Below are 25,406 nucleotides of genomic sequence, written 5' to 3' on the forward strand. Positions count from 1 at the left end.
AGTTGCTAAGTTTGCGCCTTATACCCCTGTCAAGCGCGCAAAATAAAGTGTACTTACGGCGAGTGTCACTTACGAAAAGTGCATTCTACCGCTGCTAAACAGCGTAACATAAGTGCACTTGCCAAAGTGTGCACTCAGGTCGGAGTGCGTTCGCAAAACAGACTTCGAGGGCTGAGCGCGTAGCCTCGCTGGCAGAAATTTCTTCGTCACAAATGTATTATGTAATAGGATATGTATACAAGTTAATTTTACGTGTTTTGTACATATTTTCATTTGATGAAATGTTTTATAATAGCGACGGGCAGAATATCAAATAACAAAAACGGGATGTAACCGCGTACGTTGCTTCCACATTATGAGTGGTGTGCCACTGCGGCTACGCCATTTTCAGTTGTTATTTTTCATGGTGTTCGTTGATAAGGGCCCGGTGTCAAATTTTAAGCATTTTTTAAATGTTTTACTACTTTAAAAAGCAGTTCCCTGAACTTCGCGCTTGGAGGTTCCAATTTCTTTTTTAAAACACGTTTTTCAGTTGCTAGTTTCGTACCAACGAGTGCTTATGCGAGTGAACTTCGCTTTCCCGTTTAGCACTGCGTAGCGTAAAGTCTCTTTCAAGCTGCGAAGTGCACTCCGCGGAAGTGCACTTTAACTTGCACGCTTGACTGGGGTATTAAGTCTCACGGAATTTTTTCTGTTAAACTAGTGCGCGCTGTGACTATAGATGGTGATGCAACTTTGCCGTACTCGGAGCCAGTACATACCTTCTTCACACTTTTCACTTTTATTCGAATCTCCTTTGTTCTTTCCTTCCCCCAGTTCAGGGTATACAATAAACCACGCAGTACTTCCGGCTGTTTGCCTCTCTCCCATCTCAATCTCTCCCTTTGGAAGGTTCTGTAGACTGGCTTCTGAATAATCAATTGGCACCTCAACCGCACTCCAGCAGCACGAATCCCAATATTGGTACTCTGTCGGCAGTGCACAACCGTTCACAGGACCAATGCATTGCCAACAAAACACCGTTATTGCGTCCGTAGTTTATGCTGTCTGGGTGTATATATCTTTATTACAAGGTCGATTTTTAGTTTTTGAGCCTTTTTATTCTTTGTTTCCAGCACCACAACTGGAACCCGACGCGACCGATCGCAAGCGCTTTGCGACACGGGGTTACCGATGCACCTCACTGACGCTGCATGCCTCTTAAGGTGCGCGCAGTGTGCTTGCGTGTGGCCCTGGCACCGATACCGTCGCGCCAGGTAAACTGCGCAATGTCGGATGTCGGTGCATCTCATCTGCAAAGCCGCACGTACATTCCACTGTCTGCAACGGTACTGGCGCAATGTGCACACTTAGGAGGATTTATCCGCGTACATCTGTTTACAATGTAGAAAAGGAGACACGCTGCCTTTCGTTCCGCTCGCCACGCCATTTTATCTTCTACCAACTGCAGAGGCAAAGAGGAAGGAAATGAAGTTTCATGTCTTCTCGCGGTCTTCGCTCTTTTTTTAGATTTTTTTGCGATAGCAATAAGAGGCACACCACCACGAAAGCGGTGTTGTGGTATTGAAGCGTCTGTCACCTGCCACCTGGTGCCTTCCACCTTGGTTGACATATGGAACAGTCCCTGCCGAGGTAGGCAGGTGGTGAAATGGAGAGTACGAAAATGTCTTCTTTTCTTCTGTGGGAGAGAGGAACGACTTAGATATAACGAAGGCTCAGATATAACGAAAAACGTGCACCGATAATTTTAGTCACCACTGAATTCGAGAAGAAGAAAAGGAATGGTCGGGGCACATTGGCAAATAAACACATTTCTGAATCACAACTTTGTCTCCAGTCACACTGCAGTCATCGCACTTGTCACCATATATTCAGTCAACAAAAAATTCGTATACCCCAGGCGGTTCATTCCCCAGCTATTTCATTTTGGAATACGCTACCACCGTGCACAAAATCATCGCGTTGAACAACTATATCCAAGCAACAGCCAAAGAAGTTTGTTCTAACATGATAAAAATGAATGTTGATTAATTTTCCTTTTTACCGTTTTGCATACTTCACAATCCCCGTCTCCTGCAGAAAGACTGTAAAGGCTGCAAAAAAGTAAGGTTCTCGAATATATACAGTATAAATCTAATTGACTGTCTGTGAATTTTTCGCAGTGACTACATTTGATGTGGCTTTCAGCTGAGCGCCCTCACCGCCGTAAGTGCTACGCCGAAGCAGTCGCCTGTAGTCCTGCCGCTAACTCCAGCACTCGCGGAGTTTAGAGCAGTCGTCTTCTGGATGCAGGCCAGAGTCTGTTCTGCCCCGAAGCTCTTCCGGCGAATTTTCCTCACCGAAACACAAGAAAACTTCAGTTCGGGCGGAGACCGTCAAGACGCCGCTGCAGCTCATTCAGGCGCGCTTGTCAAACACAAGGGTCGGACGCCGTCGACGACACGGCGCTGTCGCCACGCGGCACGACCGCAAGGTCTCTGCTTTCAGTGTCAACACCGGCGTCATGACGTTGGCCCCGCGTGGTTCTCCTGTCAGTGCTAAAAGAGCGCGAGCCCTGTGTGCAGAGCGCTGACGTACGCGACGTCGGCGCAGGCGCAGCGTGCTCAGCGGGCCTCCCCGCAGTGTCACGCACCGCCAGCGTCGTCCTCCGCTAACGAGCGCACTGGGGCGAGTCTCCCGCTGAAAGCGGCAACGGCGTACGCGACAAAAGAGCGCGCACCAACGCTCTCGAACGCCGGGGTAACGAACGCACCGCGCGCGAGGGGAAGAGCAAAAAGGGCCACGCATGCCAAAAGAAGCACTAAAAGCGGTGGCAAGGGTGAACGGGCACGAACGTGGATATCCCAAACGCACGAAGAGAAGCATGGATGTCAATAACGTGGGATTATGTTGAAGGTACCTATTTGCACGGCTCGGTTTCTCCATTAGATGAGCGCAGTGTTGTGGAACAAAAGCAGGGCCTGTTTGTACGACATAGCTGTGAGTCGATCACAGAGCTGTGTTTTCCCACGACCGCTAAATAATTTATTATTTCATTTCTTCCATGATGTTGTTTCGGTATCTTCAACTGAAGCACTGAAGCATGGCTGCATGCAGTTGGTGTTCAGGTCTCTAAAAAAAAAAAGAAAAAGAAAGAGCAGCAATATCACTGCTGATATGTATTTTTAATTTGTTGTGCAACGTTCAAGCCAGTCTGCTTCAAGAGAACGACGTACCAGCCATTTATTGCAGCTTTTTTTTTTAATGCGTCACGTAACCTAACCATTAACTACACAGTCATTGCTTAGCTGATAAAAAACGAAATCTAAACAGCATCAAGAAGAAATTCAATCATAAATTATTTAGTTGTATAAAAATACCAAGGTGTGATCCGTGAATACTGTATGTATGCCATACAGTATGCGTCACGGTCTGGTGCATCAATTTAGCTCAGAAAACACGAGTGAAAAGTGAGATGACTATGGTGCTATAAAAATAGGACGGAAGAAAGCACAGGACCGAGGGCTGACACTGAACTGAATATTTTAGCAAAGAGTGTTTCGCTTAGGTCGGTGCAATGTTTAGAAAAAGAAAAGTAAAAAACGCCACTACAATACGCACTAAAATGTCTATAAAGCCAAACTCATGGCCTAGGATTTGCACTGAAGAGCCGGCGTTATCTTCTGTGTTAAATCCTCGCTCTTGCCTTCTAACGCTATCAGCTTACAACAACGTCGGGGAAGATATACAGCTCAGCCAGATACGAGAATCCATTCCCGCTTCGCGACAGTTCTTTCTGATTGTGATGTTGCTTGTCATCGAGAAAAAAGAAACGTCCTCGTGCCTGACGTGAAGAGGGCTCTGTATCTCTTTCATGCCGAACTGCATATTCTGCCTTACTAGGGTAGAAACATATTACACGAGTCTTGAGCGGTCATGGGTAGTTGCGCAAGCTACAGGTACACGGGACGAGCGCACTGCCTGTGCTCTGTTCGCATATACTGTGTAATCCCGAACAAATCGTCATGAGTTTTCACAAAATTAGCCAGCTAGTCTGGCATCTCTTGCTTAAAGAGGTCTGTCACGGTTTGCCGGCTTCATGGCACACACCGGTCGCAGACGTTAATACATCTTTCAGTTGAGATCTCGTTTTCGTGTGCGTTGAGCGAGTTGTTGCCTCGCTTCGTTTCGTAACTCACTGCATTCGCATGAAGCAGCAGCGCTCCTACCTAAAACGCTTCTTTCAATTTCGTTAGCGTTGTCTTTATGTGGGCCTTCAAGGGTGCGTTCACATAGTTGTTTCCCCATCTCGGAGTGCCCATTACGTGGTGTTCTTTGATTGTATACGGTGACGAAAAACTCAAATATGGCGGTACTCACCCGCCCCTTAATTCAAGGCTAAAAGCTGAATTGAGACGAAACAGCGGTGGTACAAGGGTCTTTTGTTCTTTTGTGATCTCTGCCTCCTCTCTGCAAAGAATGTTTGTTTCAGTCATAAAACGTCTTGCTTTTACTTTGTTCGGAGTATAATATGGCCCTACAATCTAACAGGACAAATGGACAAATCTTTGACTAGAAGTTCAAAAATTTCGCACTTATTCAACTTCAACGGGGCCGCTTTTCACAAGTGCGCGCATTGGAAGACTACCTACCATATTCTGGTAATAAAATATGGTCATTGAGAACCACACTCAGCTAACTAAGTATAACCACTCTCCGAAACTTGATCATGTGCAACATCACGCTTCAGTGAGTGCCTCCAAAAAAAAAAGGATTTGTACAAAAACATAGTATAAAATTCCGCAAAGGAATAAAGAAAAATGGAGTGCGAGAGAAGAGCGTGCTCTTAAGGTGACCACGAAGTTTAAACCAAGTATATTTACGATACGGAAGCTGAAAGTCATCGCTCAAGCTGAAATTCTAAACGACGCGCCTACGCGGCATTTTATAAGCACTTTATTTTTTTCCAAGTCGTGTTATGCAGGGATCTCTGCTCGGAAAAAAGGGAGGCGCAAGAGTGCAAAGACGATGGATGTCGCCTTGGCGCCGCAATTCCCCCGACGTGACTTCACTTCCTGCCGATCCTCGTTACGAAGACGCACGCCGGACGCAGTATCCACCGAAAATCTTCCGGGGCTTGCGAGCTAGCGTCGATCACTGGCGATGAATTATGGATACCCGGGCTCCACGTAACGAGCCGTTCCTCGCTTTCTGTTTATTTATTTTCCAGGGGTAGTAAATCGAACCAAGCGGCGGATCCGATCTCGTGCTCCATTTTGAGCCTTGTGTCTTGTTAGCATCGCTTGACACCCTGCTTTTTTTTTTTTCTTATGCTTGTGCTGCATGAGACTCCCTCCCGTTTTTTTTTTTTTTTTTTTTTGTTTTTTCACGCCCGTCGCGTCTTTCCGCCCCATAAACGCGCCACTCTACGAAGAACATGATCCCCACGAGATTGGATTTTGCCTCAGCAGAGTCGACTCTCATATGCACGATTGCTGATGGGCTCGGGACGCGAGGATAACGTCTTGGATTTCTTTCTCGAACATGACAAAACTGCAGTTCTGCATACACTCGTAGGGAGGTGCACATAACATGTCGTTCTCCATCAGGGTTCTTCGAAGGTGTCGGTCGTTAAACGCAAACTGAGAGGATTTGTCCAACGAACCTCACGAGCGATATAACCCTGCGCACACAGAAAAGACAACAGCGTGCCCCCAAGTTTTTCAAAACAATAGCGCGGTTCATCCAAGCCGTAATGAGGCAAACAAAGCAAATGTGAGACGGCTTCGACATACATAACAAACTTGACTGTAACAAAATGTGTTCTTAAATTTTCAAGGCTTCAGATTTACTACGCTACGTCGGTTAATAAATACCGCTCACTTCCTTGCGCTTTCAGTTGCTATAGAACTTTATAACGACGCTTCAGTCAGGGACAAAAGCTTGGGGGATGCGGATTTATGGAAAAACCTTAATTACTTCGTTGCCTCGTTAGTTCTTCTTGTCATACTTTTTTTTTCTCTGAATCTGGCGTGCATGTATCCTCGTGATGCACATTTAATTCCATATGTTTGCCCAGTCAAACAGAAACATTTTTCCACGAACTCACGTCATGGAAACTTTTGTCCCTGACTGTACGTGGTATTAATTCTGACATCTGTAGTGACGACATCAGTCTAAAAGGGGAAACTCTATAAAGTTTTGCGAGGCTTCACCCTTATCAGAAAATACTGTTACGAGCAAAGGCCTTCACGATGAACGAGGTGTTCGAATCAGATCATCGTTTTCTTTCTTACCCGCATAACGACACCTCTGGTGACTATTTTGTCGCCAGCCAGTGGCCTCAAAGCTCGTTTGTTATTTGAGTTTTGCCAGCACTTAATGTTCCTTGCATGAAAAAAAAAAAATGGCTCCCGAATTACATTACTGCGATAAATGTGACTAGCGACAGCATTCTGCACTTGTTTACTTTAGTTTTTGTTGGTTTAACTTTGTTTATGCCTTGCGTTTCTAGCTTCTTTTGCGGACCTTCGTTCGGTTACTCTTAATCCCTACTCTCTTAATTTATGTCTCTGTAGTCTCCCACATACTCATTCGCATGCAGTTGTAAGCTACCACACTAGGTGGAAGAGTGAAAGATCAGCCGACATTGGCAGATAGAACTTTAACCGAGCGAAGCCCTTGCAGCTGGGACTGTTGATTGCATATCCAGGAAGGCACAGGAGCGCAAAAAAATGTACACGGACGTAGAGAGAGAACCGGATGAGCGCTCATCCTGTTTCCCCTCTCTTGGTAGGATTCCCATTTCAAAGAAGCTTGGCAGTTTCTTCCAACCTCCTGCTTGACCTTGTCCCATAGCCTTGTGACGTCACACAACTCGCCGACCAATTAGCGTCCGGGATCGTCACCTGCCAAATACGACCTTACATAACAGGTTTTTCGCTAGTGAACCATCTAATGGTAGTGCACCAAACGCAATATCGTTAATACTGGATAGACTCTCAAGAGGGGCCCTCACCTAATTTGAATACGTCAAAAAAACTATTTCGTAATAAAACGAAGTGCAACAGACAAACTGCGCCTTAATAATGGGCTCAATACGAACACGTATAAACGGAATAAGGCGCGTTGAACGCTTAAGAAATATCACTGCAGTAATCGTACTGATTCCCATCAGCTTGGTCCTGTGCTTAATGTGGTGTTTAGAAGCATGGAAAACAAACAAACAAGCAAGCAAACAAACAAAGACATATTTTTAAGCTCCGTTCTTTCGCATGCCGCGCAAAGGGGCGATGAACGCAGAACGTTGTATTCAAATGTTTCTCATCAAGTTTTATCAAGCAGAATGGGCGCTTCTGAACAGCCACGATCTGCACTTGTATGTTCCCAAGTTCAAAGCCTTCCCGCGAGGTCTCTTCTTTGAAAAGCATCGCCATCAGTGTGCCCGCTAAACAAAGAAAGTGGCCGTCTTCTCGCATGTCTCAAAGCGGGGCCCCCGGGTTTGCATGTCGCCCGCACATGTTCGCCACGTTGACTCCGACTCAGCACACATTGGAGAAGGCTCCTCTGAGAAGAGGTTATTAAGAGAAGGCAGTCGTCCGTTTCAATTAAGGCGGCGGCGGCGACGTTTGCGCTCAGACATAAGCTGTGTGCCGCTGACGCGCTTTCATATGTGGCCTGAGCTCGCGGTCTGTGCCTGAAATTACTCCGTCTCTCTGCGAACTCCCGGACGGTCCTCATGAGACACAGTTCCGCCCGAGTTGAGACGCGTGCGATCATTTGAGGCGGCCGTCAGCCCAGTTTCAGTGTTTCGTCAAGCTTTGTTTTTTCCGCGGAAGCTCGCGCTCACATATTCCCGCGCTTTGTTTGGCGCGCTTTTTACGCTTAATGCGTTTGAGAAAAAGAGGCTCAGACATGAGAGTGCGGTTAAAAGGCAGCATACAATGACCCAACGCTCCAGTTGTTAGCAACGTACGCGACGCGAGAGTACACGTCCATTAATATCTGTTTATGTTGGTTCCTAAGCATCGTATCTTCGCTCGGCAAGTGGCAGGCACTACTGAACATACTGACACCGCTTTCTCCGAAGTATTCATTAACAAGTGGCGCAAAAAAATCATGGCGGCTAAACTCGGTTAAGCATGGACATGCGTAGCGAAAGGTACCAAAGGGATTGTTCACAACGTCCGACTCGAACGTTCTCGTCGCCGAAACATTGACTGCAAACAGTATGGCGTGATCGGCGATTCGGCGCGTCTTATTGGCGTCTTCCGATTCTTGCTCCATTTGGCTGGCTTGTTGTTGTTCTTCTTCTATCTTCTTTTTCTTCTTGGCGTGTTCAGAATCTTCTCTCTTCATTTGACCGGCTTCTGCTTCTCCCTCTTTTCTGTTTCATTCTACTTCTTCTTCGCCTTCTTCCTTATACCATGCCATAGCGCATGCGCAGTAGTGACTAGCGACGCTTAACCGAAATGCTCCACTGACTAGCCTAGTGTAATTTTCGTTACAAAACATGCAGAAGAAAACTTCCAGACTTGACCGTCTTTCTCCACGAAAGCGCGAGAAATCCAGGAGTTTTCCCTATTTATCTTTACCTGACCGCGTGGATGACGTGGTAGCTATCAACACTTGGGTGATATTCCTTCAGCAGGTTCGTCGACACTACACCAACGCCGAATGCCGAGGAAAATAAGCATCCGGCAAAACTATCGTTAGGCACTGCCCAAACTTGAAGATAACAAGCATGTGCAGGCTCGAAATATAGCGGCGGTGGTGGCGTTACGGGCTTTGCACTGAAACGGACAGCGACTGATCCGCCTTGATCACATTTTCTGGGAAAGATGTAATAACTTCCGGTAACTATCACAGGTCCAACTGGTACACGACTACTGCGAAAACAATGCGCGAAAAATGCGACATCGACAAGACGACACAGCGCTTCTCTCTTCATCGCTGTCCCGTTTTTCGCGCGCTGTTCTCGTTGAAAAAAAAAAAAAAAAAAAAAAAAAAAAAGAAAAGAAAGAAAGAAAAAAAAAAAACAGTGCGCCTTGCTGCAACGCGCCTCTTGATTAGCGGTGGAACATCACGCGAGCGACACGGGCCAGGGACACATTCCGTCTCGTCAAGATCGAAGTACTGAAATGTCTCACTCTTGTGACGAAAACACGGGTATACTCTACAGGAGAAAAAAAAAATGTCAGCAAAACGGCGCATCTAGAGCACTCACGAAGCTCCTCAAAATAAATCGGAGCTTGGTTCGACTCTAAATTCTGAAGCAGCAGATCGAAGGTGGGGTCTCAGCTTCGCAGATAAAAATTTATGACTATATGTTAAATGACGTCTCTGACATTGCAGAAGCGTTTACTCGTACTTGTAACAGAAGGCACGCTTTCACACACCGCTGAGAGCTCAAAGGAGATATCCCCCACGACATTAGGTAGAAGGAACATGCATGGGAGGGCTCACTGCGACCAGTAAAAAGTTCCTGAAGGTATGCAATATATCGAGAAGGATGTGCAGGAAGTATGGGCAGTTTACTCGGGAGACTCAAGACTGTTAAACAGCCAAGAAGGCATCGTTCGCGGAGGGCTCCAATTTACTCGAACGGTGGCCTGGTTCGCTTGCGAAGCGGGTTTAAAGTTTCAAGGCGAAAATCCTGCTTTTTATTGAGTAGCATAACCAGAGAAGTGCGAACACGAAGTGGCAACAAAAATACGTAACGTAATTTTGTATGAAAATTCTGAAGTGGCCGTTTTTTTTGCCGCGTTAAGTGTTGTGTCGTATACCGTATCGCTTCCCATTTAGCATTCATCTGCCAAAGTTGAAGGCTAGTTTGCAATAGCTAGGGGTTCGAACTGGCGACATATATGCAGTACATTCAATTGTATGCCGCTAATTTTTAAGTGTAGGTGTCCACCGAGAAATTAAACAGATACTATAGCTCTATTTTCCCCCAAAATCAGAGCAACTAAAGGCTTTTAACATTTGAACAAACTCAGTGTCAGTCTAGTTTCGCAGTGCTAAAGCCAAGCAAGACTGCTAAACTAAGCCAAACATTGCATTCGCACGTTTTAATCGGCTTAAATACAGTCACACTCCTGCTATATATATATATATATGTGTGTGTGTGTGTGTGTGTGTGTGTGTGTGTGTGTGTGTGTGTGTGTGTGTGTGTGTGTGTGTGTGTGTGTGTGTGTGTGTGTGTGTGTGTGTGTGTGTGTGTGTGTGTGTGTGTGTGTGTGTGTGTGTGTGTGTGTGTGTGTGTGTGTGTGTGTGTGTGTGTGTGTGTGTGTGTGTGTGTGTGTGTGTGTGTGTGTGTGTGTGTGTGTGTGTGTGTGTGTGTGTGTGTGTGTGTGTGTGTGTGTGTGTGTGTGTGTGTGTGTGTGTGTGTGTGTGTGTGTGTGTGTGTGTGTGTGTGTGTGTGTGTGTGTGTGTGTGTGTGTGTGTGTGTGTGTGTGTGTGTGTGTGTGTGTGTGTGTGTGTGTGTGTGTGTGTGTGTGTGTGTGTGTGTGTGTGTGTGTGTGTGTGTGTGTGTGTGTGTGTGTGTGTGTGTGTGTGTGTGTGTGTGTGTGTGTGTGTGTGTGTGTGTGTGTGTGTGTGTGTGTGTGTGTGTGTGTGTGTGTGTGTGTGTGTGTGTGTGTGTGTGTGTGTGTGTGTGTGTGTGTGTGTGTGTGTGTGTGTGTGTGTGTGTGTGTGTGTGTGTGTGTGTGTGTGTGTGTGTGTGTGTGTGTGTGTGTGTGTGTGTGTGTGTGTGTGTGTGTGTGTGTGTGTGTGTGTGTGTGTGTGTGTGTGAGATTAACTGGCCATCCCTATATATCAGTACTCTTCCTTCAACCATGCACCCTAGCGCTCCGGCCTCTTTTTCCGGTTTAATATATGAACAATACGGATGGATGCAGCGACCGCTGTCACTCCCCAACCAAGCACTGACGAAGGGGCACACAGCCAGCGAGAAAAGCAGCGAACGACGCAGCGGGAAAGGACCTTGAAGTCTCTGCAGCCATTAATACCAAGCGGACAAGGAGCGGCCTACACGAGGGTGACTGCTCATGCACAGAAAGGAAAAACGCCTTCAGCAAACACAAGGGCCGGCATCGAAGAATAAATAAGAAACGATCCAGTACAAACGCCAGATGCCTGGTTGGTTGGTCGCACGGTGGCACTCGCACATGTATGAGGTCCTGGGGAAGAGTGAGGGGGAGGGGGGGGGGGGGGGGGGAGAGGGGGGAGTGCTACTCGTCTTCGCGCTCTGCTCACTCTGCTCGCTTGCTCTGATCTGCTCGGCGACGCCGGTCGGCTGCGTCCGCCAAGGCCGCCGGCGGCGACCACTTTGACGGGCGGCGGCGGCAACGTCGAAGCACTGGGAAGGCTGGGAAGCCAGAATCCCACCATCGCAGGGTAGGGCACCCCGTGCACTCGCTGTGGGGAATCGCAATCACTTGCTCTTTCCTCCTCTCCCAGGGATCCGAAATCGCCCAGTCTCCGCAGGAGGGCTGAATGCAACCTGAACTGATTGTCCTGCATCGACTTTCTTTGTCTCTGCGGTTCGACATGCGCGGTCCGACCCCCGCCACGCTATATAGCTTACGAACGCGGTCGGTGCGCTGATTTGTGCCGGACGATAAAGCACGTGCGAACGGTTGCGGCATTAACAGTAAATGCATCGGAAAAGAAGTTTTAAATACATGGAGATCAGCGTTGCTTCTACTACACGTGGAAGCTCAAACATTATTGGAGCATGGGAAATAGGTTGCGATATCAACGCTCGGCTTTCGCCTGATAAGACTGAAGAGGCCGATAACTGCGGTCGCTTGAAATGAGCAAGTCACAAATAAAACTCGAGCTTAGAGCCGCATTTTCTTGCCATTGATGCATAGGCACAGTGAATAGCAGAGCTTTGTGAAAACAAAATTTGTACGACATAAAAGAAACTGTAAAAAAAAAAAAAAAAAAAAAAAGCAGGATCTCACATTTTTAAAGAGGTGAACGGTGAAAGCCTATGTAGTAGTAGTAGTAGTAGTAGTAGCTGTAGTAGTAGTAGTAGCTCATTTTAGTCATTACTACTCGTTACTAAGCATTTTAGTCATTTCTAACCAGTTGTAGTCGTTAAAGTTGTCCTTAGACATATTGGTCATTACAAGCTATTAGCAGTCATTTTAGTCATTACCACTCATTAGTCATTACTAAGCATTTTTAGTCATTTCTAATCAATTGTAGTCATTAAAAATCATTGTTAGACCTCTGGTCATTTGTACAAACCGTTAGTAGTCATTTTAGTCATCACTACTCATTACTAAGCGTATTAGTGATTTCTAATCAATTGTAACCGTTTCAACATGTCGTTAGACATTTTGGTCATTACAAGTTATTAGTAGTCATTTTAGTCATTACTGCTCATTCAACATTCTTACTAATTTCTAATCAATTGTAATCGTTACAAGTCGTCCTTAGACACACTGGTCAATACAGTTGTCATTAGTAGTCATAAGCCATAGGTAGGTCATTTTAGTCATTCCTAATCAATTGTTACAAGTCTTAGTTAGACATATGTGTCGTTAAAAGTCATTAGTAGTAATTAAAACCTCTATCAATCTCTATTATAAGCTCTATTATCTATTAACTATCACTATCAATCATTTTCCTTCTTTAATCTGCATTTAATCTGTCTTCATAGGGCGGGCATTTCCTGATGACGTGCCCGTCCGGCGGTCACTTTCTGCCGACGCACCAGGAGCCTAGAAAGAATTAATCTGGCGAGCATGATGCGCCACTGAAATGCCTGGTAGACTAAAGATTGCGTCAAGTTACGCGGTGCCAAACAATTCACCATCTCAGGGCATAAAACGCACGCTATGCGAACAACTGAACAACTTACTCCCCCCGCCATGCCAAGTTGAGTCTCTTAAGGCCAAACGTGCCCCTTCCGGGACGATGCGACGGGCAGAAACATTGCGCAGTATTGCTAACGCAATTAAAAGAGTCCGGCCCAATGACAAAGAACGTGCTGTTAATATTTCACCAACAAATCCAGCGCGAACCTAACGCAAACGGGTGTTTTAAGAGGCAGATGCAAAAATGTACAGTGACAGTTAATTACATCACATGTTTACATTAGAAGCTTCAGATGTACATACATCAAGTTTTGTGACATGCTTTCATGCATGTTATGCTTGTGGACCCCTGCAAGTCAGTCCGGGCACAACCAGACGCCTCTGAAGTCTTAAGGCAATCTACCTTGTTGTTTGGTAATTTTTTGAAGTGGCAGCACGGACGCAACAAACACACAGCGAAATATAATTTTCACTTCCCTCCATTCACTGGGAAGGACTTTGACTGATGCAATGCTTTCTTTTTAACCACCAGGCTTCAATGATATCACATTGAAAAGAGCAGCGCGTCTCTGATCGAACCTAACCTAACGTCCGTGTCAGGCTATTTTGCTAAGCTTAGCACGTTGTGTTACCGGGCTCCGCTCGTCTGTACCCTCGTAATAAAACTGAATATGCCCGAGCAGAGTTAATTAGTTTTCCCCGAAGAAGCCGACGCGCATAGAATGCATGCAAAGCCGACAGGGGCGGATCGATTTCAGCCGAGGCAATTTTCCTGGTGATGAAAGTCCAACTGCGTGAAGTACACTGTTTCGCTCGCTTGCACCTGACGCGTTCTCATCGCTGCGTCGTATTTCCGCGTGCGAGCGACTACGCCTTACGATGGACGCTATATACACAGAGAAATAAAATCGAACAAGAAATACAACGAAAACGCCCGTGCTTTTTCCATGCCTCTTCTGACGACAAGGAAAAAAGAAAAACTGAAGAGGGAGTCGTTCGCGCTGCCTTCACGTGCTCATCCATTATATGGACTTCGTTAAACTATGAAATATTTCTCGCTTTCGCGTTCTTGCTGGCTACAGCTTTGGTCACGCTCGCAAGTTGTTTTGTATGCAGTTGCAGCGAATGCAAGTCTTGTGTGTGAGGCTTGGCGTGGGCGACCGAGAACGCGGGCCTCGACAACTGAACACGCACTGCAGTGCGGAAAACAGCGATATCTCTTAACGCCTGCGAGAGCTGACAGGAGTCGTCTTCGCCAGTCGAGCACGAGCTATTCGCGGTTTAACACTATTTCATACATCTTGCCTGTACTCACCAATGGGGCTGAAACGTGGAGGCTAACCAAGAGGGTTCTACTAAAGTTGAGGACAACGCAGAGGGCTATGGAACGAAAAATGGTAGGAGTAACATTAAGAGATAGGAAGCGTGCAGATTGGGTCAGAGAAATAACTCAAGTTACTGACATTCTAGTGGAAATCAAGAAGAAGAAATGGGCATGGGCGGGACACGTAATGCGAAGAGAGGATAACCGATGGTCGCTTAGGGTAACAAACTGGATTCCAAGGGAGGAAAAACGTAGCAGGGGGCGGCAGAACGTTAGGTGGGCGGATGAGGTTAAGAAGTTCCTAGGGGTCAAGTGGATGCAGCTAGCACAGAACCGGGTTAAGTGGATATAGATATGGGATAGGCCTTCGCCCTGCAGTGGGTATAGTCAGGCTGCTGATGATGATGATGAATACCGAGAAACTTTACAGATCGACGTCGGCTTTCGTTCCAGACTGCCGACATATGGCGAGCCAACGCTATTTCTCTCGGGTTAGTTACTAATTGGTTGAAAGTAAAGGCGCATTATCTGTCACACTTGCGCTGTGTACGCCTGAACCGCGCCCAAAGGGAATAAAAGATGGGAGTGAAAGCCTAGAGAAAGAGGTGCCATAGTTTAGGGATACGGAGTAATTTCGACCACTTGGGTATCTTTAACGTGTACTGACATCGCACAGCACACGGCTTTCAGTCAAAGGTGACACATGATGGTTAAAATCACCCGAAGCGGACTGCGATGGAATTCGACGATAAGCTTAGGTCTGCAGAGGCTTCGTGTCAATGACACGTTTGCAACACATCTTGAGATTTTCTAAAAGCCCAGACACATCAAAACTCAACCACTGCGCTCCCCACTACTACGATGACCACACAAACTTGTTCTAGTCGATTGCGCAAATGTTGCAGACCTCGTTTCACCAGGGTATAAATAATTTTATTCTCTGTCTCTTTTTTTTTTTTTCTGCGCTCCCCACTACTACGATGACCACACAAACTTGTTCTAGTCGATTGCGCAAATGTTGCAGACCTCGTTTCACCAGGGTATAAATAATTTTATTCTCTGTCTCTCTTTTTTTTTTTTAATCTTGAAATTCAGGTGTGCATACCGAAATGCATCGTATGGTGTCGGCGGGGAGACGGCTTACGAAAGGCAACGTCTCCAATAAAAATAAGAAACGAAGAACTTCGTCCCGGCAAACAACTATCGCGCGCACGCTGGCTCAAGTTAGTCGGCCGTCTGGCAGTCGTCCACCAATAATAACGCAGCAAAGCGAAAACAGTCAAGCAGGTTATACAACGCACATTTACGTAAGGCAGGCGTCTGTATTCGCCCAGCCCAGCGTCCACAGGAGCCGGGCAATAGAGGCCAATGAGTCATGCATGCCCCAGAGCAGATCCGCTTTGTGCTAGTCGGGGAGGTGGTGGGGGGCGGATGGGAGTCTGTTGCGGTTCCTCTTCTAATTTTTCTTTTTACGATCTGTTACGCTTTTCCCTCCCTCCCTCTCTCTCTCTCTCTCTCTCGTCATCAGCTTCCCAACACTCCATGTCGGCACCCACCTCCCCGCTTTTCTATCCTAAACAGAATCCCTGCAGTTCTTGTAGCAACACCGGCGTGGGACGGTGGCCCCGCTTTTTTCAATCGATCAGATCTTCCCCTCAACCAACCAACCAATCTCGTTTTCGCTTTCCCCGCGGTCCGCCATTGAGAGCGCCATGTGGACAGCGCGGATCGAGATGCGATGACTCACCTCTTTATCCCCTCCATTCCCCAACCTTGCTCCCACTTTTTTTTTTTCTTCTCTTCTTGGCACAGCCCATCATAGCACGAGAAATGCGGTAGGGATAAGGGGCTTGCTTTCTGCTACTTGCATGTTCTGACTCCCACTTTGTTTCCCTTTTTTTTTTCGCTTGCGTTTATGTTTTGTCCCCAAATTTGTGAACTGCTTTCCCGCCACCACCCTTGTAACCATTCTCCGCTCTCCATGTTTTCTTCCGCGTCAACTCCCCCATAGCCTCCTCTAGGCTATGCTGGAGGCTGGTGGACATTGCCGAGATGACTTCGTGAGCGCCGGGGAGAGAATCATTGGCTCGCTCCCAATTCAGCTTGGCCTGTCCGTGCTTTCTAAGCTAACAGACAAAGGATGATAGTCGGCACACTAGTCGTGAATCGCTTTCCTTCTGCCTGAAGCAACTGGACTCTTGACAGCAGCGTGTGTTCCCGCTCATGCTGCCAACATTCGCGAATGTTGGGAACATTCCCAAACATTCCACCCCAAGGAGCCGAGCACCAGGCCGGGGGAAAGCTTGTACTCATTGAAAAGCCGGCGGTAAATGCATGACACTTTGCTCTAGGCTCGCTTGCAGAAGTTTGTCCGTGAATATTTATTTATTATTTCGAGCGCAAAACAGGCGCCGAACCTTCCGATAGATGGTGCTACAGTTGAACGAAGCGGAAAATGCCGCTAAAAAGGAAGGCGTTGAAATATTGTCATAACGTCGCAGTTAATCCGTGGTTAGCCTCCCATTAAGACACTTCAGGTTAATCCTCTCTCAGCTAACGTTACAAAAGACGGATTAACCGCGATATCATGACAAACTACATATCTACTGCACTGTATATATATATCTATTGTATTCTACCACTCCCCTCTTAAATGCCCTCGGACCTTGAGGGTAAAATAAATGAAATGAAATGAAACGCTTGACGCCATTTGGGCGGAAAGACTCCTTAGGCCAGTTTCCTATGTGAGGTTAATTCCTTGTAACGCTAGCGTTACAGAAGGTTAACCTAGGATTAACCGCGACTTAATGAAGATCGATCCACACCTTTGACAGGAGGACCTGTTTCGAGAGGGTATACATATTTGTCGATTCGTTCATAAGTTGCACGGTAGTTTTTAAGTTACACCGTCAAAGTGAAACCGTGCATTACATTCCGCCGTAAGAAACAAGAGAAATTTGGGTGGTCATTGTGCACCCATTAAGAACAACGATGCATGCATTAAGAACGTGCTATACAGCTCATGTCTGCAGTAACCACCATATAGAATTAATTCCTCAACGACAGAAAGTAAACCCCCGTAAAAGCTTTTCTTGTCACCTAAACACAAAGCTCCTCGTCAGGCCAAATGACAAACTCAAGAATATTAATGCCTCTGAGACGCTTGGTATAGTAAAATGTAAAAAAAGAATAATAAAAAAAAATAAATGATTCCGCTTATATTACTAAGCGGGTTAGTATACCCGCCGCGCACTGTGGCAGTTTGTGTTTTTTTCTGCTATCGGTATCGCGAGAGTTTGCAAGGAGTTCTCGTTATCGGCAATAAGCTACATGCGTCACATTTAGTTCGCTTAACTTCCTTTCCAAAGTGTATTACATAACTCTTCCGTCGCATTACGAACTCGCAACCTTTTTCTGGCTGCAACTTATCTTAATACCATGGTAGCGTTCCCGCCTCTGACTCTGCTTCCGTTCCAGCTACTTGGAGCTTTTATTGCTCCACAGTTCTTTCTTTTTTCCTTTTTTCTATCAGCGATTTCTTTGAATGCGCGGAAATATTTACTCCCTCCGGCACGTCAAGCGTCGCTGCTCGAAGAATGATAAGAAACGCTGTGTTGTCGCTGTTGGACGTCGCAAAGAACGTTCCACCAACTTTTATGAGAATGTGAAAAAAAAAAAAAAAAAAAAAAACCGGAAGAGGACGTTGGAAACAGGGCAAGAAGACAAAGAAAAAAGTGTCCTGAGAAAGGAATGCTATGGGACGTGTCTCTTGCGGTATTTTATATTTCACTGACGTCGTATCGCGCTCTTTGAGTCACCATCGTGCTGCGGAGCAGCTAGAGGTCGAAGTTAGCGAAGGATTCGTGCTCGCATCCGCACCGGAACATCGCGGAAACTGCCGGAAAAGGCACTGCACCCACAAGACGATAGTTGTTTTCTTTTTCTTCTTTTTTCCTTGGAGCATTCGCGTGTGAAATACAGAAACGAATTCATATAGGACAACGTTACGCGAAGATGTACACTCTCTCTGTGTTAATTTCTTGGTGTCCGAGCAACAAATAACTGACTTTGCTTGCGATTTTTACATACGCACAACAATTTTAAAAGGTCTTCTTTCAGACACATTTAGGTACGCGGTATGCATTGAAGCGTATTTTTTAAAGATGTAAGAAAGTATAATGCGTGTGGAAATGCAGATTCCGGTTAAGTTTCGAAAGAGGCGAGACGTAATGCACCCGTGTACTGTGCGGTGTCAGTGCACATTGAAGAGCTCAGTTGGTCGAAACTTCCGTCTCTCATAGCTTGAGTCACTTTGGGACGTTAAACCCCACAAAAAAAAGTAAAATAAAAGAGGGATAAAACCAGCCATAGTTCACATTTTTAACACGACCAAGAACGCTACAGTGTTCCGCGTCTCAGCTTTTAGTTGCACGTTTGTTCATAAGGATGGGAAATGACGTGAAATCTTGATGGAGGGGCCTAGACTTGGCACTTTCATTAGCAATCGAGGTGAATGCAAATCGGTTATATCTGCAAATGCCTGTTTGCCGACGACATTCGGACACACGCATGCATTAAAGCGCATGATTGTAAGGAGTTCAGAGACCCTGCTGTAAACGGGGCGGTCGTGAAGGAACATAATTAACATGCTGATGTCTATGGCACTTAGCTAGATACGCGCATATAACAGGAGCAAACTGCATGGGACAAACAGATGAAAAGACGCAGGCTCGTCTGAATTATTCATTTGCTTGCTCAAGGAAGCGGAAATGCGCTTAGAGGTATACCTTATTCAACGCCTTACTCCCCCTCCCCCCAACTGTTTCCACCCCATTCATTTCTGTTTTCTCTTCCGATTCCGTTATCGCTGCTGTTGTGTCTCGGCAACCCATTTTTCTCTGTTGTATTATTTTTGAAATTCAAATAAATGCATGGGCCAGCCTCTGTAATTTCTCTCAGCTCCCAACATACAAATAACAACTCTCCAGATTATTTCCGAACTATGTCACCATACAAGACGTGCAAGAGTGCACCTTCGACCACTTCTGACGGAGCACCAGCGGTGCAGAGCTGACGTCATGGCGAGATGTCAGCAGCAGAACTCGCTTAATAACCAGAATGGGGGAAAGACAAATAAAAGGCGGGAAGGAACAGTGGAAAACTTGGGACACGCGAAGAAATCGACGGGTTGGGATGACGCCGAGGAAGCCATCGAGGAATGGCCGGCGCTGTCCCGTGTGCACGGCTCCCTTCGAAGCTCGACTGGCCGGGTTGGTCGCCGCCGCAGCTCAGCGTATCCCGAATCGATGGATCCCGGGAGAACTAAGCTCCCGTCATTTCCCCACCATCCCCGCCTTCTCCCTCGTTTTCTCTTCGGCGCGCCGATTGGGGAAAGGTCAGAGTTGAAACTCTCATCTGGAGCCGGTGACAACGACGGCGATGGAAAAAAAAAAAAAAAGCCCGGCAAAGGACCATGGCGATGTTTTAGGACGCGTATAACTTACTTCAGGATTTAGGTTGCTCAGCGGATTGCATCGACGTCTCATGCACGCCCAGAGGAAGATATGAGCAGTGTGTACCTATACGTGAACTGATCGCGAACGCCATGCCGCTGCGCATAAAGGGGAAAAAAGGAGGAAGGGAGGGGGGGGGGGGGGCGGTTCGGTCATTGCTCTTACTTTTTCTAGAGCGGCGCCTTCTTTCGGGGTCGTTCTCCGGTGCCGCTAATGACGCGAGGAATTCGTTAGCGCAGCCGTTTGGACTAGCTGCGGGCGTGGTAATGAGAGATGGCGTTACTCCTCGTCCACACCCCTCCTCCTCCTATCGTCGATACACTGTCCGGAATCGTGTTCGAGTCCGCGAAACGCTCGAATGAAATGAGACGTGTGTGACGTGTCGTCCCTTGGATCTGTCGGGTAATCGCTAACGTCGTTTGACGATATACCGTCTCCAGCTACGGAAATCGAAGGACACGGGGTCGTTTAGCCAGGAAATACTAAGCTAAATGTTTGATGCCGACTACTTTTTAGACGCTTTGTAGGCGGTCGTTTGATACTTAAATAGATTTGAACGACAAGACGATGGCTCGTCATCACGTTTCCCTTTGCTGGAACTGCGAACAAGTTTGAAGAGTACACATCTATTCGAGCTGCAGGTTTCCTGCGACACCGAATGCACCCTGGTGTTCCCTTTGTATTGAACTCGGTGCACCTACTTATCCTGTCGTGATAACGTGCAATTATCGGTTTGAGGAAGAACATGAAAAAAGCACCGAACTGCACATCACCTAGGCTTAACGGTAATTTTGATGCTTCGTGATGAAATGTCGATTGACGAGGTGTGGCAAAGGGCAGGACGAGCATTAATTAAGTTTAACTCAAATTTAGGCCCCTCTATATGTTCTTATGTGGACATCTCGCTATCGCGGGAAGTGCCTACTTCAATAACGACGTCGTTAAATGCAGACGGTTTCCTTCACAGAAAAAAGAAAAAAAAGAAAAAAAAAAGGTGAACATTTGATTACGACGGACAGTAAATGGGTCATTATTTACACGGCAAGCAAGCATAGAGAGGTATTCGCCTTCGCTTAGCCTTCCTATAGCTTCGAAAAGCTTATCTAGCAACATCTTTCTGCGTCTTGAACCTTGCCTTCCGCAGTGATTTAAACACACTCGAACTATAGTATCGTGCATTGTATAAATATAGAGCTTTTTTCATTGAATGGAGCACGTTCTTACTTTTCTCTTAAAATAGTTGTTCTGGCGCTGCCCGGCGTATTGTCAGGAGGGCAAAAATGGTCGCCGGCTTATCTGTCTGAATGGTTGATGCTGAATGGCTTGGCACTCAATGAGCGATAAGTTTAAAATTTTGACGCATGACTAGCTTCGAAAGCACATTGCAAAAGTGCAAAACGGAGCGCCGATCTACCTTAGCGAGAAAGTAAAAACTTGAAAATTCGTTCGTTTCATCATCTGGGATGTTCCTTCATTTTTCGTCACAAGTTAAAACTGTTATGTTGCTTACAGTTGTTCCGAAACTGTTTATATAGTGTCGAACGACAGGGGCAAGCAAGCATTCACCCTAATAGATAAGTGTCGCGGATCTGTGTACAGAGCGGCTTCAAAGGCGGCTGAAAGAAAGAAAGAAAGAAAGAAAGAAAGAAAGAAAGAAAGAAAGAAAGAAAGAAAGAAAGAAGAAAGAAAGAAAGAAAGAAAGAAGAAGAAAGAAAGAAAGAAAGAAAGAAAGAAAGAAAGAAAGAAAGAAAGAAAGAAAGAAGAAAGAAAGAAAGAAAGAAGAAAGAAAGAAAGAAAGAAAGAAAGAAAGAAAGAAAGAAAGAAAGAAAGAAAGAAAGAAGAAAGAAAGAAAGAAAGAAAGAAAGAAAGAAAGAAAGAAAGAAAGAAAGAAAGAAAGAAAGAGCTGAAAAATCGAAACCGTCATTACCAAATACAACAACTGCGCCTAATTACAGCAACTTCAGTGCTTGTGTTCAGCTATCTAGCAGCTGCGTGCGTAACGGCAGCTTCCTTTTAGGAAGATGGGTCGTTGAACCTGTTAAAAGCGTTCGACCCCTTCGCTTGGCCCGTCTTCTGCACAGAGAAATAAAGAGAAAAAAAAAAAATGCACTAGAGGACGACGATGCGTGAGAATAGCCTATTAGTGAGGGTGCAGACGTGTACTGAGGCACTTTTTCCCGAACGGACTGTGTGACATTTCTCCCGCATTACGGCCGGCCACGCCGCGTCCAGGAGCAATCTGTGCGCGATGCGGAGCTAACGACCTCTGTAGGGAACCGCGGCTGCGTTGAACGTTTGCGACGAGCAATCTGGCGTCTCCGAGTGCAGGTTGACACGAACGTGGAGTTGCTACTTCAAATAACTGTATTAGGGACTAACCCTCCCTCGATCGCTTAGTCTAGCAGGCGACATTTCTTTGAAAACTCGTGCCTGATAGGTGAATCGTTGAAAGAAAAACGGTTACGGGATATCGATTGAGGTCAGCCTATTACCTCGCAGTGCTATTACGACGTTCGGATGCTTCAAATATTAAACGGAACACGTTACTTGCATTCACCCAATAATTACTCAGTAATAGTCAAAAACAACTTGTCCACATTCGTTCTAAATTGTACTCCTGTGGATTTCCACGAGACAAGTAGAACAACAATGCTGAAGTCGCAACCAAGTGCGGTCTAGCGTGCAAACTGTTCCCCTTAGTGTGACATGCAAACGGTGGAGTGCACGATGCATCAGTGTTGCACGTCCAGGTAAGGTGTGTGTGTGTGTGTGTGTGTGTGTGTGTGTGTGTGTGTGTGTGTGTGTGTGTGTGTGTGTGTGTGTGTGTGTGTGTGTGTGTGTGTGTGTGTGTGTGTGTGTGTGTGAGAGAGAGAGAGAGAGAGAAGAGAGAGAGAGAGAGAGAGAGAGAGAGAGAGAGAGAGAGAGAGAGAGAGAGAGGAGAGAGAGAGAGAGAGAGAGAGAGAAGCAGTTGAGAGGTTCAGTATTCGCTTCGCACGGGGAATTCCCGGGTTCGAGTCCGGTCCTCAGCGAATGTTTCTTTTCTTTCCTGAGGCTTCGAAATTGGATGCATGGTTAGCTTTGACCATGTTCAAGTAACGCTGATGTTAATTCTGAGGACGGCATGAAAGGCAAGACGACAAAGAAGGACAGTTGTTTTCGTGTTCCTTCCTTGACCGCGTCCCTTTCGCGCTGTCCTCAGAATCAACATCAGCTATGAACCAAGTAGCCCAAACCAAAGTACTTCTTAAGTAATGTTTTTGTACTAAGTCGTGTACTAACCATTGGCAGGACAATCATGAAACCCGATACGAGAAAACTGCGGTAGATGTTGGTTTTACCTTTTTTTTTTCGCCGCCTTTATTATAGCGAATGTTTCTCTACCGATGCTTCGCAAGTATTCAATTACATTTTTGAGGCGAAGGCAAACTGGCTTTCCCACCGCATGTTTTAATTCAATTTCGCCGTCGCATATCCGTTCCGGTGTTCTAACTGCTTCCGGTGGGTGACGCCCCTGTGAAGATAGTTATGTTGGTGGCGGGTGAAGCTTCACTCGCCCAAACGTCACACAAAGGAAGCTGCCATTTTCTGCTCCGAAGCGTAACTACTGCTCCTATCCAACAAAAAAACAAAAACAAAAAGAAAACAGTCCAGCCAAGACTAATGTGGAGTCTTCACAGCAAGATCCTCCGCAGTGTAAGCAAGTCCACTAATCTGGTGTAATCTAGTGTAGCCAAGATTTGAAGGGGCCCGGCAGGTTTCAAGCGAGGCTGATAAGGTAACCGCAGCGAGTGAGTGAAATACGACTTGCAGCTCAATATGAGGATAAGATATGACAAACTTTCAGCTGCAAGGAATCGCCTTTCAGTGAAAAAGAGTCTCCGAATTCAGCCACGCCAACACCCGAGTACAGCGCATCTTTCTAGCATTTGTCGAAATGTACTATGTAGAGCTATTAAAAAGGTATCAGTCTGTACACCAACCGATCCCAAAAAATAAGAGAAAGCCTGCCTGTAATAATGATTTGTAACTTTTCTGTCGCAACTGCACGGCACACACATTGGTGACCGCGTATAAAATGTCTGCGATGCCTTTCGTGTGCTCTTCACGCTCGTCGACCGCCATCGTACAGTTACGTACCTCTGGTTGCCGAACACGTCCATTCCATTTGGCCTGCGACGAGAGAAGCGGCCTTCGACTCGCCCAATACGTGCTCCATCGATCGAGGCACATCGAAGGATCACACGGCATTGACCGGACTACAGAGCGCCTATAGGCCCCAATGTGACGTGACGGATTGAATGATCACGCGACTCCGTTCCTCGCCCCGCTGAACCCAATCAGGCCGCCCGGTGTGCGTGATTTCGCTTTCATTTTCTCCCTTTCCTTTTCTACTCTCCCGCAAGTTCAAATATATTCCGCTGAGATGCGTCCGTAGCTATATATACAAAAGAAAAGGAGCTCGTGCCAATGATATGCTTGGTTAATTAGGGCGCTTTCCGCCCGACATAATTCGTCAAATCGATTAAACTGCTGTGTTCATAAAAATAAACATAAGTAGGCTTCGTAGATGCTTTCAGTAAAAGCAATCTTTTATGCAAGCACCTTTCAAATCATTCGACGTAGGCGAACAAATCGTCGCAGCCAATTGGAAAACGTACTTACTTTCTGGCACCGCCCTGCAGCTACTGGGCGGACAGGGAAAGGAAAGCATCAGCAGCGGATGAGAGAGGAGGCAAGCTAAGTTCTTTGCTGTCCCATGTCAATGCTTTGGTGCATATCGCTAAATATGACTGTTGCAATTTTCGTTCGCAGTGACGTTCTGGCGTGGAAAAAAAAAAAAAAAAGCGTTTATTTTGTTTTGGAAGCTCTTTATCCTCGTGCTTTCTCGAGTGCTGTTCTTACGCGCCCGTTTTGACGGTTCAACCGTGTCGCCGTTGCCGCTATAACCATGTGAAAGAAAGTCATGAGCCAAAGAGAATTTCTTAGAAGCGAAAGAAGAGCCACGAGTCCATTCGCTAAAGGCGATTCGTTTCCGTTTGAGGCGAAACGAAACAGCCTACTCGTGTTGACTGTACAAGCGGCCACCGTCGTTATAGAAACCGCGTCGGTCTCGTCGCCACGGCTTTGAAAGAAAAAAACAGGTCGCCACCGCGAGAACAGTGTTCCCTGAGGGGACTCCGCACGCGAGAGCTTTCGCAGCGACGAGCTCTGGCACCAGTGCCGGCGGGTCGTTTCAATTTCCGCGCGTGCTCCCGCAGTATAGCCCCCACGGCCGCGCGCCAGACACGCCAGCACCCACATGCGACAGTAGCGTAAAACCTCATTTAGATGTGCGTGCACTCTCACGCGCGTTCACCGTGGCAACCAACAGAATATCTCTGAATACCTCTCAGTATCTCGGATGTATAGAGACGGGAGATAATGAAATTCGACTTCCTCAGTTTCATTTTTTTTTAAAAGCACTATCTTACGTCCGGTGTGCGCCGTTGTGAAAAAGACATATTCCATTTAAATTACTGGCTTTAAATTTAAGTTACTAAGCTACTGCTCTACGGGAATGTGCATGCGGACTGTCCAGTGTCCGTGCTAATAATAATAATAATAATAATAATAATAATAATAATAATAATAATAATAATAATAATAATAATAATAATAATAATAATAATAATAATAATAATAATAAAAGCTTGGAGGGAAAAACTGTGGAGATTGTGACTACAAGATGTCGAAGGTATAGGTGCTCGTTCTTAATCAACC

At 46.2% G+C, this 25,406-nt stretch overlaps 1 protein-coding gene across 2 annotated transcripts in view; it reads right to left on the bottom strand.

Moving 5' to 3' along the window:
• The window catches only part of LOC146208514 (cell adhesion molecule Dscam1-like), a 110,213-nt gene that overhangs the window by 68,282 nt on the left and 16,525 nt on the right, over nt 1-25,406 (bottom strand). The gene's annotated exons all lie outside the window — the stretch shown is intronic.

This window comes from Amblyomma maculatum, chromosome 1 (genome assembly GCF_055883805.1).
Source record: "Amblyomma maculatum isolate TAMU_Amacu chromosome 1, ASM5588380v1, whole genome shotgun sequence".
Taxonomy (NCBI): Eukaryota; Metazoa; Arthropoda; class Arachnida; order Ixodida; family Ixodidae; genus Amblyomma; species Amblyomma maculatum.